This window comes from Schistocerca cancellata, chromosome 2 (assembly GCF_023864275.1).
Source record: "Schistocerca cancellata isolate TAMUIC-IGC-003103 chromosome 2, iqSchCanc2.1, whole genome shotgun sequence".
NCBI classification, from domain to species: Eukaryota; Metazoa; Arthropoda; class Insecta; order Orthoptera; family Acrididae; genus Schistocerca; species Schistocerca cancellata.
In genome coordinates this window covers 144505354-144523364 of record NC_064627.1, presented here as the reverse complement: position 1 = coordinate 144523364, position 18011 = coordinate 144505354, and the positions used below count along the sequence as shown (strand labels likewise).

The 18011-nt window shown below is 40.7% G+C and overlaps 1 protein-coding gene across 1 annotated transcript in view; it reads left to right on the top strand.

Moving 5' to 3' along the window:
* Positions 1-18011, top strand: part of LOC126151992 (dehydrogenase/reductase SDR family member 11-like) — an 87421-nt gene that overhangs the window by 24549 nt on the left and 44861 nt on the right. The window lies entirely within an intron of this gene.

Genomic DNA, 18011 nt, shown 5'->3' with positions numbered 1-18011 from the left:
ATGGCTGGGTGTTGTGTGCTGTCCTTAGGTTAGTTAGGTTTAAGTAGTTCTAAGTTCTAGGGGACTTATGACCACAGCAGTTGAGTCCCATAGTGCTCAGAGCCATTTGAACCATTTGAATCTGACACCAGATCACAAATGTTTACCAAATGTTCTGAATGTCTTTTTCTTGTACTCCTTGCTTTGTATTATAACAGCCTTAATTTAATTTCATATCCCTTCCTACAAATATGTACCATATTTAAAGGCGGCTGTCTCTACAATGCGCAATCAGCAATCCATGATACTTCCTTCTGAAATTTCTACACTTATGTTCAGAAAAAAAACCAGAACACTCTGAACGACCAGAGATAGGACGTTCATATTCACAGGAAATGTACATTAGGATGTCCTGCAGAAACGATTACAATCTGAAGGCGCGGGTTGAAGGTCAATAACGATATCGTGGCGCAACACCACTCACCGTTAAAATGTGCCTGAGGCTCTCGTTGTCGCTATAAACTGAAGGTAATGGATCAGTGTGACTTGAGCAGACATATGCGCGGACCTTACTGTGAAATCAGTGACTTTGGCACCTGCGGCTCTTGCAGGACGAAGTGTTTTAGCAGTGCAGCGGATATTTGCACAATGGTTCACGAAAGGCCGTAGAACACGACCAACGAGGTGGGTCAGCTCGCATCGCACCATGCAGACCACCCTTCCCCCCCCACCCCCCCCCCCCACACACACACACCGAGAAGATCGACACCTCATCCAAATGGTATTGTAGGACATATCTGCGTCCTCCTCTGCCCTGGCGCAACAGTGGAACGGTGTAACACATCATACACTATCAGGGCTGACAGTCCGTCACCGGTTATTACGGAATGGGTTATGTGCTCGTCATCCACTTTTCCACCTGTCTTTGACGAATGTGCAGAAACGTGCTATACGGCAATGGTGTTTGGTACGACGTCACTGGGGACAGGAATGGCACCAGACAGCGTTTTTGGTCGAATCCAGGTTCTGTTTGATTGAAAATGATGGCCCCATTTTGTTTCGCAGCAGACAGTGAGAGCAGTATTCGCCCAAGAGATACAGTGCCAAGTAATGGCCTTATGGTGTGAGGTGCTATTGGGTACATCCACAAATCACAGTTGGTGCATGTCCAAGGCACTGTGACCGATATGACCTACGTGAAAGACAACCAGTGACTCCTAGCCATGCCCTTTCTGGACAACACCCCAGACGCCATTTTTCAGCAAAACATTGCACGACCACATGTTGCTGTACGAACATACGTCTTTTTGGTATCACAGGACGTTAGCCTTTCGCCCTGGCCCAGCAGATCACCCGACTTGTTGCCAATCGAAAATGTATGGGATATGGTGAAACGAAGTGTGCAGCACTGTGACCCAATGCCAAGCATCACAGGTGAACTTTGGAAGCAGGTGAATGCAGCATAGATGACTATACCACAGGACGCCATTCACGCCTTATACGCATTGATGCCATCACATATGGTACAAGTTATCAGGGCTAATGACGAACCTGGTACCTATTAGACACATGCTGAACCTGAACTCCTAATAATTTCTGCAGAACATACTGATGTACATGTCCTGTGAATATGAACGTCCTATCTCTAGTCATTCAAGGCATTCTGTTTTTTTCCTGACCATGTACCATAGCAGCTGTTCGGTATGAGTAGCGCACATCTGTGACTTGTCAGTTCTGGAAGGGAAACAATGAAACACTTCCCCTCGCACATCGTATAACCCTAAAGTGGCCGCGCTACTTATCCATCTGCTTCTGAGGTGAACAGTCAAATGTTCTTACTGTTATCTCATCGCCAAATTCTTCAACATCAACTAAAATATAGCACATGTTAAAAATTACTGCCTTTTTAAGTATCTTTGTTACTGAGCAGGAAAACAACGCTCTGAAGTCGACGTTTTTGAATTAGCTGCTAGATGCATATCATTATTAAGTATAGCCAACGACCGAAGGGCCACACTAACACTTGATTCAGACTGCATGCGACGCGTAGGCTGCACTTTGTCGATCACTAAAGTATCTGATTTACCCATCCAGTTTTCAGTGGTTTTAAATAGCACAACAACCTAAAAGTCTGCATTGTCTTCGTGTCTATACTGTTTATCATCGACGTTTTACATCTGTACAAGACTGCACTCAAGATAAACGAAAAAGATTCCTTTACACAGTTCTGTTTTTCAGGAACACTTGGCTTCTGGACCTGTGCAGGGTGTAATGGGTATTAAGTGCAAATATTCTAACATGTGGTACCTTAACACGTACACACGTCAGTGTGATGCTTGCTTTTTTCTGTGTCGAACAGTCTTCCCACAAACATGTCACAAAATTTACTACCTGATGCTTTCTGCATGGACGTACTGCAACACTAATGAACAACGCCTGTCAGTACAGACTAACCGTTTTGCATGCATGTGTCCACACTTCAAGACTTGACCTGCTGCCCAGGAGAAGAAAAGCATTAATGGCTTGCCCTTGCCTCATGTACTTGGAGGTACTAAACAACATAAAAACGTATGAGTTGTAATGGCTATAATTATTAGTCTGCAAAAGATGTAAATACTGATGTAATGATGTTCAGTACACTTTCCTAAACCACCAACAAAAATATCTGCACTTATACACCCTACACCCTGTATTTATTAAGATTTTTGTTTGTTTCATTGTCCTCTACTGGCTACATTCGTTTGTAGCTATAATAGTTAAACACTTTTATACTTGGACTACTGTAATGGGCCTATCTTAGTTCTGATAACACATTCACGATCCAGTTCACAGTATTTCATCAGCAGTTCTATTCTGTTTTTTATTATTGGTCCTACTCCTTCATTACCCTTATTTCCTCTAGTGTTGATAAGCCAGTATTTACCTGACCAGCAGTACTGTAGTTCCTTGTGTTGAACTTCCTTAATTCCCATTATATCTGACTTCAGCCTGTCCATTTCCTTATCCAAAAGAGTGGAAAATTCGATTAGTATTTAATCTCACAGATTGCCTGACGCAGTCTGGGTTGATACAAATCGTCTACTAAAGTAGTACGAGCACTTGCTTAACAATGGCGCCAGAAGTGTAAAGTAACATACACTCCTGGAAATTGAAATAAGAACACCGTGAATTCATTGTCCCAGGAAGGGGAAACTTTATTGACACATTCCTGGGGTCAGATACATCACATGATCACACTGACAGAACCACAGGCACATAGACACAGGCAACAGAGCATGCACAATGTCGGCACTAGTACAGTGTATATCCACCTTTCGCAGCAATGCAGGCTGCTATTCTCCCATGGAGACGATCGTAGAGATGCTGGATGTAGTCCTGTGGAACGGCTTGCCATGCCATTTCCACCTGGCGCCTCGGTTGGACCAGCGTTCGTGCTGGACGTGCAGACCGCGTGAGACGACGCTTCATCCAGTCCCAAACATGCTCAATGGGGGACAGATCCGGAGATCTTGCTGGCCAGGGTATTTGACTTACACCTTCTAGAGCACGTTGGGTGGCACGGAATACATGCGGACGTGCATTGTCCTGTTGGAACAGCAAGTTCCCTTGCCGGTCTAGGAATGGTAGAACGATGGGTTCGATGACGGTTTGGATGTACCGTGCACTATTCAGTGTCCCCTCGACGATCACCAGTGGTGTACGGCCAGTGTAGGAGATCGCTCCCCACACCATGATGCCGGGTGTTGGCCCTGTGTGCCTCGGTCGTATGCAGTCCTGATTGTGGCGCTCACCTGCACGGCGCCAAACACGCATACGATCATCATTGGCACCAAGGCAGAAGCGACTCTCATCGCTGAAGACGACACGTCTCCATTCGTCCCTCCATTCACGCCTGTCGCGACACCACTGGAGGCGGGCTGCACGATGTTGGGGCGTGAGCGGAAGACGGCCTAACGGTGTGCGGGACCGTAGCCCAGCTTCATGGAGACGGTTGCGAATGGTCCTCGCCGATACCCCAGGAGCAACAGTGTCCCTAATTTGCTGGGAAGTGGCGGTGCGTTCCCCTACGGCACTGCGTAGGATCCTGCGGTCTTGGCGTGCATCCGTGCGTCGCTGCGGTCCGGTCCCAGGTCGACGGGCACGTGCACCTTCCGCCGACCACTGGCGACAACATCGATGTACTGTGGAGACCTCACGCCCCACGTGTTGAGCAATTCGGCGGTACGTCCACCCGGCCTCCCGCATGCCCACTATACGCCCTCGCTCAAAGTCCGTCAACTGCACATACGGTTCACGTCCACGCTGTCGCAGCATGCTACCAGTGTTAAAGACTGCGATGGAGCTCCGTATGCCACGGCTAACTGGCTGACACTGACGGCGGCGGTGCACAAATGCTGCGCAGCTAGCGCCATTCGACGGCCGACACCGCGGTTCCTGGTGTGTCCGCTGTGCCGCGCGTGTGATCATTGCTTGTAAGGCCCTCTCGCAGTGTCCGGAGCACGTATGGTGGGTCTGACACACCGGTGTCAATGTGTTCTTTTTCCCATTTCCAGGAGTGTATTTAAGTTTCAGGACTGCGTAGTTCAATCAATAGATCTCGTGTCACATACAAGTTTGTTGAAAGAAGTGCAGTCAAGACATATCTGAATCAACATCATCATCATGTTGTACAGTTTCCTACTACTCGCAGAGTATCTTGGATTACAGCCACTTCCATTTCCTCCAGTCTTCCCAACACCTCTCAGTCCTTACCCTGGTCTCGTTTTCTCCACTCTCCTGAACGCTTTCTTTCACACGTTTTAATTTCATTGTCGCTTAGCCTTCCACCTGATCTCTTGCCAGAGAATAATGTTTGCCATACGTGATATTTTCGGTAATGCCACACCTGCTCCCCATGTCGTCCTAAGCGGTGAACACCTCAGGGAGACCAGCGTTCGCTTGCTAGGTATGAGCTTGGTGAACCCGCGTCTCCTGAGCTGGGAAATGGTGAGCGCCGCCAGTACTCTGGAACTGTAAGCTCTGGACATGATTCAGCTATCACCGTGCAGCGTTGCAGTGAAACGCTCTATGTCACAGGGAATGAGGATCTCGGTTTAACCGCCCTGATTGCGTGGATGTTACAAACCTCGATAATAAAAACCTCAGTGTCATGATGTGCTGCACGCTGATGAGATGCATGGCTGTTGAAGTGGAACAGTCGTTAGTGGGAAGCTCTGGGGAACCTGCCGCACCTCAGTTGTATAAGGCTTACACAAGCATGTGAGGCTCTGTCTGCGTGGGCCTATAGGGTAGTGGAAATCAGTGTAAAGGCATGGACATTTATAGGAAAATTAACGTAGTCGGTTGGAATAGATGTGCACATTGTATATGCAACAGTACGAGATCTAGTATGCTGAAAAATGCAGTCAAATGGTAACCCATTTGATATCAGATATCAACGATTCAAATGGTAGAGAGTATAACTCAGTGCAGAGGCACTTGGCTCTGTGTGGTGTTAGTGTGTGCGTATGTTTCTTTACTGCAGAAAGCAAACAGACACCACTAATGACAGTGTGTATTGTGAACATAAACCACGATTGCGAGAAGGCCACACGGTAAACAGTTATGAGATGGAAAAGCAAAAATTGGTGAGTACAAGCAAATGGAACTCTCTAATTGTCATATCGCCAAGAAGTTGAACCGTAGAAGTACAGCGATCGATAATATCCTTAGATTAGGGGCACTGTATGGACAGCACGTAAAATATCGGCAAACTGGAAATTTAACTGAGGCATCGAAACGGTTCCTCTTGCGCAACTCGTTTCTGACTTAAAGTTTTCGGTAACGCGAACGACAAATGTTATCAAATGAAAACATCTCCCATTCAAGAGACTGCAGAAACCTGTTCTAACATCGAGACATAAACAGGCTGGACTTCAGAATGGGATAAAGTGATCTTCAGTGATGACAAGAAGTTTAATTTACATGGGCGGGATGGATTTCAGTATTACTGGCATGAACTGAGAACAGCTCAGCAGTAAGAGTGATCAGAAATTTTTGGTGGCAGAAGTGTTACGATTTGAGCGGCCTTCTGAGCTAAAGATAAATCACTCACTGCTTGACTGAGCAAAACAGTGAACTCTTGCATGAACAGTTGGATTATAGAGACAGAATTGATTAGAATGTATGACAACATTGTGAATGAAATTGTAACGTTTCCGCAAGATAATGCATCTGTGCATGTTTCTGCTACATCTAAAAGTGCTTTGAAGATAAAGATATCGATGTCTTGCCGTCGCTGCGTGTAACCTGGATATGCATACTATAGAAAACCGTTGCGGAATACATGAAAGGTGTATTTATCGCAATTGGAAGTCAATGTGAGGCCGTATGTGAGCTGAAAAGTTCAATACGAGAAGAGTGAGCGACAAATTCACTACAAGAACTACAAGAATTTTCGAGTAATTAGGAAGAACAGAAGTTGGACAAAGTACTAACAATGGAATAACACAACAGGCAAGTGAGTGTCTTTATACCAGTTTCCACCCAGGAAATTCAAAGGACTTATTTTGCTAGTCATGTATGAAAGAAACTATATAATTGCGTAATGACTGTTTATGTCTCATTTTATCTACTACTTTCGTAATAAATTCAATACAGTATGCTACAAACATCGGCTATTACTTTCGCAGGAACTCCCCCTTTATACTGATTTCCACTACCATATGTACCTAACTGTTCGTGGGAACATAGTGGCGAATCATTTTAATAACTCCACTCCTAATGCGATAGAATTACCGTCTCGGAGTGCTCACATCCACTCATCAAAACAATTGAGCGAACCTAATCCTCGCGAAAAATCAGATTATTTTTAGCAACGGGGCTCAAGGAGTTAAAAAAATGGTACAAATGGCTCTGAGCACTATGGAACTTAACAGCTGAGGTCATCAGTACCCTAGAACTTAGAACTATTTAAACCTAACTAATCTAAGGACATCACACACATCCATGCCCGAGGCAGGATTCGAACCTGCGACCGTAGTGGTCGCGCGGTCCCAGACTGAAGTGCCTAGAACCGCTCGGCCACAACGGCCGGCTCAAGGAGTCATAAATCAGAATGTGTCTGTAGTGTTGAAGAGGAAGGATGGGACATTTGATAAAGTGTCCCCTTTTTACGAGTAACAGAACGAGACTAACAGGATGAAGCAGCTGGAACTTCTTAGGAAGTCACAAAAACTGAGTTACTATGGCAAGGGGAAGCATCTTTGACTGGTAATTTAAACGTTCTTGTTCTCGGGTTCGAACCTTGCTACTGCATACATTTTAAATAAAATCATCAGCAATGGCTACTGATGACTTCCGGCATAAGAGGCATAATATGTACCCACATGATACGTGGTCTGTAATTCGAAAAGTGTCGCGACGATCTCTCCGTTGGCAAAAGATTCCGTACTTGTCTTTCACTCAGATCTTTGAGTGGAGACAGCCAAGGGAGAAGTTACCATGAGAAAAACATTGAATTACCAGAAAAACGGTGCCGTTGTGCCAGTCGGACTGTGGAATATCAGAAGTTTGAACGTGGTAGCAAATTTAGAAAATCTGAAAGGGAAATGCTAAAGTTTAATGTAGATATAAGAGGGGTCATTGAAGTGAAATGGAATAGACAAGGAGTTATGGTCAAAAAGGAGTAGGGTAATATCGATAGCAGCAGAAAATGGTGTAAAGGGACTAGGAAACATCGTGAGTAGGAAGGTAGGAATAGTTCAGTAATAGGGTTGTTTTCATCAGAGTCGACAGCGAACCAAACCGACAACAACAGTTTAGATATACACGCCGATGTCGCAGACAGAAGATGAAGATATAGAGGAAGTGTGTCAGTATATTGAAAGGGTAATGCAATACGTAAAGGGGGATCATAATTGTCGTTTGCGACAGTAATGCAGTTCTATGGGAAGAAGTAGAAGAAAGAGTTACGGTAAAATATGGTCTTTGTAACAGTAATGAGAGGGGAGAGAGACTAAGTGAGTTTTGCAATACATTTCAGCTAGTAATAGCGAATACTCTGTTCAAGAATTATAAGAGGAGGAGGTACACTTGAAAGGGCCGGGAGGTATGGGAAAATTTCAGTTAGATTAATCACGATCAGACAGAGATTCCGGAATCAGTTATTGGATTGTAAGGCATACCAAGGCGCCGATACAGATTCAGATCGCAATTTGGTAATGATGATGAGTAGGCTGAAGTTCAAGAGACTAGTCAGGAAGAGTTAGTGTGCAAAGAAGTGAGATATGGAAGTACTAAGGAATGAAAAATACGCTGCAAGTTCTCTGAGCCAATAGATACTGTGATAATGAAAAACGTAGTAGGTAGTTCAGTTGAAGAGTGATGATATCTTTAAAAAGAGAAATCACAGAAGGTGGAAAGAAAACCATAGGTAAGAGCAAGACAACTGCGAGGAAACCATTGGTAATAGAAGAAATACTTCAGCTGATAGACGAAAGCCGGCCGGGGTGGCCGAGCGGTTCTATGGGCTACAGTCTGGAACCGCGCGACTACTGCGGTCACAAGCTCTAATCCTGCCTCGGGCATGGATGTGTGTGATGTCCTTAGGTTAGTTAGGTTTAAGTAGTTCTAAGTTCTAGGGGACTTATGACCTCAGAAGTTAAGTCCCATAGTGGTCAGAGCCATTTGAACCATTTGATAGACCAAAGAAGGAAATTCAGGAATACCGAAATATCAGAATACAGAAATACAATTCACTTAGGAATGAAATAAATAGGAAGCTCATGGAAGCTATGGCGAAATGGGTGCATGAAAAATGTGAAGAAATCGAAAAATAAATGATGATCAAAAGGGCTGACTCAGTATGTAGAAAAGCGAAACCATCATTCGATAAAATTAAAAGCAGGATGGTAACATTAAGGATACAGGGTATTTTTCCGGCTCAATATTATGTAAAAATCACCTATACCATTCAGGCACTGTTTATAATGTATATGTTTTACAAATTTTTTGTTGATATCATTTAATTCAGCACATTTTCTAAACAAATTAGAAATATTTTGAATATTTTTGAACCTGCTTAAGGTTATAAAAAAATTACAAAGAAATTGATGCAATTTTTTTCCAAAATGCTTCCTCAAGTTGAGGTACCATTTAATCCATGTTATACTCTTGAAGGAGACAAACTTTTTACCAGATATGCATGACATGATGGCTGAGGTACTAGATATATTTAACTCCACCTATTATGTGTATTAGAAGGATAAAAATATCACATCTTATATTTTAATTTTTATAATTTTTTCCGAATAAAAATGTTATTTTTTTCTATAATTTAGTAGATTCTGCAGTAAAGCTTTAGGTCTACTACTAAAATATTGACTATTTCAATTCACAGAAAACAAATTAGAGTAATGCTTTACAAACATCTGGAAATTTTTGTACCTGAATTCGGAAAAATACAAGTTGTGGGAAATTGCAAACGAAGAAATGGGTCCAATTAAACTGAGCCTCAGAACATTCCTGAAGCATAGTCTTCATCCTGCAGCATTTCTTCATCTTCAAGCTTCCTCTTGGCATTCGTTTTAGCACTTCCTGCTTCTTTGATAACTTGAAGAGCGAATCTTTCAGCTTCATGCACCTGTTGTCTGTCACACACACAAACAACTGATCTTCCATATTAGAGCCACATTTTATGCCTAAATTTCTCAGTACATCCAACCTTCGTGTCACTCCATCATTGAAACATATCATTGCATCTACCACACCAACTTTTAATGTATTTAGTCCTACAAAAATATTCTTGGGTAATCATTCCCATATGCAATGGTTGAAACTTTCATTTGTGACGTTTACTAAGCAAAACAGTGTCACTCAGGTCTCTAAAAGTTGGTTTTATTTCATCAATAACAGACTCAGGAAGAGAATGCTTGTGATGGTATATTTGACCACTTTATTTTGCTTTTTGGTAACCACACCAAGAATCTTTTCCTTTAGGCAATGTCCGTCAACAAGGTGGTTATCTGTGGACAGCTTATGAACGTAGGTGTCCCATACAGCTTTTCTAATTGCTGTAACATCATTCAGAGGTGCAGTTCTTCTAATGGCCAGTCCATACTAACTCTGAAGAAGGTCTATTTCAGTTTCTGTCAATCTGCCTCCGCCAGACAGAGATTTTCCATCAGATAGCAACTTTCCTTTCATTTCTCTTCGTAGCTTCCTCAATCTAGCACCCATCCTCATTTGCACATGTCCACAACACTCCAGTTTTGTTATCAAGGTATCACCATAAACATTGAACTCATTAATTTTATTGAAAGCCTTAGTCTCCATCGCCTAGGTACTTCGTATATCTGACATTATAAATGGGCACCGACCTCTGAAATATTTTTAGAGCTCCATCACACTCCATACCTCCACTGTAATCATCATAATTCATAGAACACTGATTGTTCAATATGTCTTTCAGTGTTACCATGGCAGGTGTGGCAGTTCTTAGATAAGCACTCAACATCAACAACTTTTCGATTCTCCAGAGAAGTAGCACTTACAACACCATTCAAGGAACGATGTCCTCGACGTTGCCACGTCCCACGAAGTGCAACAGCAATGTCCCTGGTTCCACTAATATATACAGTTTCGTCTACTGTACGTTTCATATATGCTTTAGACACAACTGTGAAGGCACCTAAAAGTATTTATATGTGCTTGCTGAACCTACTGGGAGGAGGAGGAAGGTCCATCGAACCACAAAACGTTTGAGCAGCCTTTTTTCCATTTCCTATTGCACGCATTGCATACACTAAATTCAGATTCACATCATATGAATTATGCACATCGTTCGAAGTCGTTTTCGATGTATATTTATTGCAGGATCTACACAGAACAGCTAATCTTGACGCCAAGCCCTTCCAGCTACTTTGTTGTTCAGTTATTTCGAGACAGCCTACACCATCAAATTTTATACATTTCACCACTTCCTTTATCAAAGAAGATAAATTCCCACACCAACAACAACTAATCCACTACAAACAGCATCATTGTTAACACAAAAATTTGAATCACCAGGTGGCGTGCCATGTGGGAGTTTCTTCCCTGAAGAACAGTGTGGCTTGCTTTATTTGTAAACTGGTTACCACGGAATTTCCTTTTATTGAATCTCTTGATGCGTGGCATAGTTCGTATTTATTGTACACTAATGGATGTGTACTCCCACAAATATATGTAGCACTTGGGCAACAAACATTCAGTAACACGTGAACAAGCTGCTTCAACGAAACAAAAGTAAATACTAGCAAAGATAATCATTTACAGACACTAGAAACCTACACTGTTGCCAACATATTCAATAAATCATACGTATAATCATTGGAAACAGAAACAGAATCAGAAAGGTCACAGTTCTTTTCGGCATAATACTGGTTTCTCTAAGACAAATAAATGGGGCGTGGCGGCATACATGACTGTAACTTTAAAATTTGGTATATATTGCCCATTTATCATTTGAGATCCTATAATGTATATATCTATGTAACCAGGAAATACTATATGATTTAATAAAGACATAAAAATTTCGATTTTTCCACAATTTATAAGTACCCTGTGTCATTAAGAGTACAATGGGACTTTTACTGTTAAATGCAGAGGAAAGAGCGTAAAGGTGGAAAGAGTACACTAAGGTCTCTATGAGGGGGAGGTCTTGCCTGATGACATGACAGAAGAAGAAACAGAAGTCGACAGGGAACAAATAGGTGATACAGAATTTAAAAGAACTTCGGTCGACGTATGATCAAGTAAGGCATAAGGGATAAATAACATTCCTTTGGAATTTGAAAAATCATTGGGACAAGTGGTAAAAAAACAACTATTCACTTGGTGTGTAGAATGTATAAGACTCGCAATATACCATCAGACTTTCGGAAATTCTGAAGATAGCAAGAGCCAGCAAGTGCTAGAATTATCGCAGAATCAGCTTAAAAGATCATGCATCCAAGCTGCTGACATGAATACCATCCCGAAGGATGTAAAAGAAAATTAAGCGTTTGTTAACTGACCATCAGTCTGGCTTTAAGATAGGTGAAGGCACGGGAGAGTAGTTCTGATATTGCAGTTGATAATGGAAGCAAGAATGAAGAAAAATCAAGACACATTCATAGGATTTGTAGACCCGGGAAAATCGTTTGACAATGTAGAATTGTGCATGATGTTCAAAATTCTGAGAAAAATAAGCATCAGCTATAGTGAAAGATGGGGAATATACAGTCTGTAAAAGCGCCAGCAGGGAGCAATAAGAATTAAGACAAAGAACGAAGAGCTCTGATTAAAAACAGAGTAAAACAGGGAAATAGTCTTTCGCCCCTACTGTGTAATCGGTACGTCATAGAAACAGTTAAAGAAATAAAGAATAAAAGAAATAAAAATTTGGGGTGAAAGGATATCAGTGACAAGATTCGCTGATGACCTTACTATCCCTAGACTAATGAGCACAGAATGTTGATTGAAAGTAAATCGAAGAAAGACGAAACTAATGAGAAGTAACAGAAATGATAACAGTGAGAAAGTTAACATCAGAATTGGGAATCGTGAAGTAGACAGAGTTCAGGAATTCTGGTACCTGGGCAGCAGGGTGGACGGAGAATGGAGGACAAAAATATCAGACTAGCACTGCCGAAAAGGACATTCCAAGCGTAAGGAAGTCTACTAGTATGAAACAGACCTTAATCTGAGGAAGAAATTTCTGAGAACGTAGCAGTATATGGCAGTGAAACGTGGACTATGGAAATACCGTAACAGAAGAGAATAGAAGAATTTGAGATGTTGTGCTACACCAGAACGTTGAAAAGTAGGTGGACCAACAGGGTAAGGAATGAGGAGGTTCTCCGCAGATTCGCGACGAAAGGAATACGTGGAAAACACTGACAAGAAGGTGGGACAGGATAATGGGAGATCTATTAAGAGATCAGGGAATAAGTTCCATGGTACTATAGCAAGCTACCGAGATTAAAAACTGTAGAGGAATACAGAGATTGCAATACACCCAAAAAATAGTTGAGGATGTATGTTTCAGTTGCTATTCTGAGTTGAAAAGGTTGACCCAGGAGAGGAATTCGTGGTGGTTTGTGTCACACCAATCATACGTCGTATACTAACGGACCGCGGCCGATTTAAAGGCTACCACCTAGCAAGTGTGGCGTCTGGCGGTGACACCACAACGTGTACCATAACCTGACAGTGTATGTCAGCTACTGGATTTCAGTGAAACAAAATTATAACAAATTATGCTATACAGCACCTGAGACCTTGATGGTTATTCACGTATACACATCTTAGTGCAGAATCACCTCTTACAAAATCATGATGTCATTTCCAGATATACCTCCTAAATTCAGAACACATCTCGACTTGTGTGAGAGCAGGCTAGCTGATTATACTCCCATGTCAATTAGTAGTATTTTCTGCATCATTGCTACAAATTTACTACAAAGTCCTTATGGAGAGGGTGTTTCTCCCATACAGTCATTTTATTGTCTATGTGATTATGTTGGTATGCACTAGATTTTATAGGGTAGGTGCACCACACACACACACATATGACTTCTGTGTTTCTTATTATTTATAAAGTATTACATGTTGCAGTATATATAATTCATAGTGTAAGAAATTACACATCACTTAACAGTACTTAATAACTTCTTTTTGTATGTAAAGTGTTACATGTTGCAAGATATATAAATAAGCTTAAGCATGATTGCAGTTCAATACCCACATTTGGTGTGGCGAATTCATGCATATAGGCATGCATTGACACACAGCATTTTTCAAAATAACCTGTTGTGTGTTCAGATGTAGAGTGTATAGTTTGATGTGTAAGTGTCATCCACTTGGTTCGTACAGTTTCATAAAAACTAGACCTGTATGGCTGCCAGCTTAGCCTTTCGTCTGTAGGTCTTGTTATAGGGTAGCAAGTATACATTAAATTCTCATTTTTGCAGATATGTGGACTCTGTTACACTTAAGTTTTTCACCATATGTAAGAAATTGCTAGTGCAAATTGTATGTTGATATAATTCCCCCAAAGAGTCTACTGCATTTCTGTTAAATAGTAGCACTGAATTATGATGTAATCGCATCCATTTACTGGCAAATTGTGTCACCATATCAACTGACCTTCATTGCCCCCATCAATAGTATCTAGTGTAAGGGTTGTAACCATTTCAACTAAGAATAATCGAACCACCTAATAGAATCCTGATTTACGGCAGGCACATCTATTAACTGACCATAACTGCCCCATCCACTAGTATGCCAGTCACCATATCAACTGATAAACATTGCCCCAAATCTGCTTTTAGGTTAATGTCAGTCACTGTACAATGACCATTACTGATCCCACAATTGTATTCACCATGCATTTGGGTTAATTCGTGTCACTTCTATTGTGATAATGGTGTCCATCATTGCACCAGTTGTGTCCAGTATGTGTTTGTAATGTGCATGATAAATCTTAAGAATTGGTGTAGCAATGGCGGTGAATGAGGTACAGTATTCTATAGGGCGATTAAATAAAATTTTGCTGTAGCATCACTATGTATGTGACACTTTGTTTCAATTTATTTTTATGTTTATCTGTAGTCAAATATAAAATGGTCAATTTGCTACAATTTTGCTGTAACACGGTGATGTTTTGGTCAATTTGCTTCAGATTTGCTGTGACATAGTGATGAACATGCACAAACTGTCTTGCAGTTTATATTGTGCATTAGCACTAATTAGCATTATCAGCAGAAGCTGAAGAATATCTCTTAGTATAAGATAAAGATAATACCATAGCATGGGGATCAATACAATGCTTTACTGAATTTGATAAACTTTTTAACTGAACAAAAAGATACATTTTTGACTAACAACATACACAATTTAGACATGGGAATAATATTGTTATTTTTTGTACAAATAGAACATTATTCTGGTCAATAAGTTCACTTTAAGCTGTGTGTTATTTAGCAGAAGTGTAATATTTTTTTGTATTGTCAATGAACAATTATATATGTATTTTGATAGTTAAGACAGGTAAGTTAATTTCGGGGCACGGACGAATTTTCAGTCATGATTATGAATCTGTAATTAGTCTTGCATATTACGATAACCAACCATCATTTGTTCTGCACTTGAAATCTTCAGGTATTATAATAGATTATTTTATTTTTATGCAAAGCTAATGCTTTTTATTTATCGAATTTCCTCTCAGTATGTGGAAGCTTGTTCGATATTTCCCTCTGGCCAGGTTATATTTTGACTGCGTTCTGTATTTTTTGCAATACGAGAGTTATACTTTTGTACTATGAGAATGTATAGTTTAAGTGATATAACAAATTAAGGACTTTCTGAAAATACATCAGTTTTAATACAGTCTCTTGTGATAAAGTGTTGGGAAACGTGACGTCAGTGTACTGAACAGCAGATATGTCCAAGTGAAAACAGTCATTAAAAATCTAAATTAACCAATCTACAATATTGGTTATATTTTTCTAGTGTAAAACAAGACGCATTTTTTTCTTACCTCCTAAAATGTGCTAGATGAGGTGAAGCATTATTTAAAACTATTAACAACGGAAGATGACCAAAATTCCTTCTGTTTATCTTCAGTTACATAGCACCACGTGTACCTGAGATTGAATGCCAACAATCTTTACATATTTTGACACATACTTTAGGCATGAAAGTAAAAAAATGGTTCAAATGGCTCTGAGCACATGGGACTCAACTGCTTAGGTCATAAGTCCCCTAGAACTTAGAACTACTTAAATCTAACTAACCTAAGGACATAACACACAACCATGCCTGAGGCAGGATTCGAACCTGCGACCGTAGCAGTCGTGCGGTTCCAGACTGCAGCGCCTAGAACCACTCCGCCACTCTGGCCGGCACATGATAGTAACGTTGTGATACTCAACATAAAACAGTGTGTGGGTTGCTGACAATTTCTGATATACATACAAGTGTTGTGAGCTACTCCCTTGATGTATTTTGATCAACATTTAAAAAATGTTACTTGACATAAACAATGAGTACGTTTTTATCTTATTCCTCCTAAAAAGGTACTCGATCAGGTTCGTACTCATGAAGGGTCCGATTTTGGGCCACCATGAAGTGTCAGCTGCCTGAGTAGCATGGTACTTTAGCAAAGTACTTCCGTTTTGCATAGTTACCGCACAATTTACATTCCATACATACCTTGACAGATAGTTTACAAGCAAAATAACATTGTGACACTCGACTTAAATATTGTGTTGCTAATATGTTTTCAGATACCTTGTAGAAGTGGTATTATTGGAAGTGACACCATGTAGATATGTGGAAATAACATTATGAAAAATAAAAAAATCTTTCTGTATGTGTATGCCCCTAATGCTTCTTTTACATAGATTAGATATAGATGTAACCAGTGTGTGTGTGTGTGTGTGTGTGTGTGTGTGTGTGTGTGTGTATGTGTGTGTGTGTGTGTGTGTGTGTGTACACATATGGCTATGAAATGTTGATAAATAGTGGAAACAGTCTGACTGTAGATGTATTTAACTTGTGGGATCCATTGTGCTTTACACCAAGTATGATACAAAGATCCAACAACCTCTTTGACAAGTGCTACTTACTTTGCCAAGCTACACCTGTATTGGCTATATCCTTATACTTTTTTCATAATTAATCGATTGATTTTAAACATGATGCATTATTCATATTGGTTGGATATGCCTCAACAAGGGCAAGGTGGACGCTCAACAGCTACATTGTGATTAGCTATTTCTTTTAAATGGGCAGTAAAGTACTGTGATGTCATTGGCTACTTCATGTAATTGGCCACCATTGTTCCAAGAAAGAGGTGTGAGTTCTTCGATTGTGACAATATAGAAAGGGGGGATAGCTTGTGACATCATTGATATGGCAATGAGCTTTTCACATGGCTGTATGTAAATAGGCAAAGTGCTGCAGAAATCCCATATCAATCCTACTTAGCGTCACTGTTTGTTTGCTGGGTATGTTACAGTTTCACCAGAGCTCCCATTTGCTGCCACTCTTCAAGGTTCCTCTGAGCTTTCATAGCAGCAGGAGGTCATGGACGCCAACTGTCCACGGCTGGAACGAGAAGTTGGACTTTGGAAGGCATATGTGATTAAAAGGAGCAGGGTTTGATCGTGAATAAAACATATACAACGTCTAAAAAGTATTGACTTATGTACTGGCTCGTTAATTGACATGAGATTTTCTATTCTTGTTAATGACACAAATTGCGAACCAATAGGAGAACAGTGTCCTCGTATGGATACATTAATTCATACCTGGATCCATAATTTAGATCAGTGCAATGTCACTGACAGCAACAATAGCAGACACAGACAATGTCGTATCGAGTAGGATTTAGACAAATTGATTGAGGGAAATCAATGACATTCTTTGATTTAGTTTAGTGTTCACTAGATTGCATTACACATATGAATACGGTGGCGATATGTTAGAGGCAACTTGTGCAAACACCAGAACGCGGTTCTAGAAGTCCAAGGACGTGAAAAGGGCAGTAATTGAGAGTTCGATAAGTTTGAAAAGGTAACTGGGAGAAATGAAGGCAGTTAAAACTCAGAGAGAAGTAATACAAGTTTAATGGAAGTGTAATTCTGTTGGAGACGGTAAAGTACTTGGGGGATGAGTTAAACTGAATGGATAGTGTCTTCAAAAAATTTATACGGTAAAAAGAACTGAAAGTAAAACATGGTTAAGTGAGTGTACTCAAATTAAGTAAAACGATGCACAGGGATAAAACTAAAAGTAGTGGACAGATTTTGATCTCTTGCCTTCAAATACCTGATGATGGCAGGGAAACTAAGTTCTTTTCAAAAAGAGAAATATGTTCCAATGAAGACATAAATTTGGGGGATAGGAAGCTTTTTATGAAGGTATAAGTTTGGAGTGTAGCCTTGTATGTACGATAAACGTACAATTAAATGGTGATGATTGATGGTGTTAGTTATCAAGCGATACTGAATCGAATTTTGGAGAAA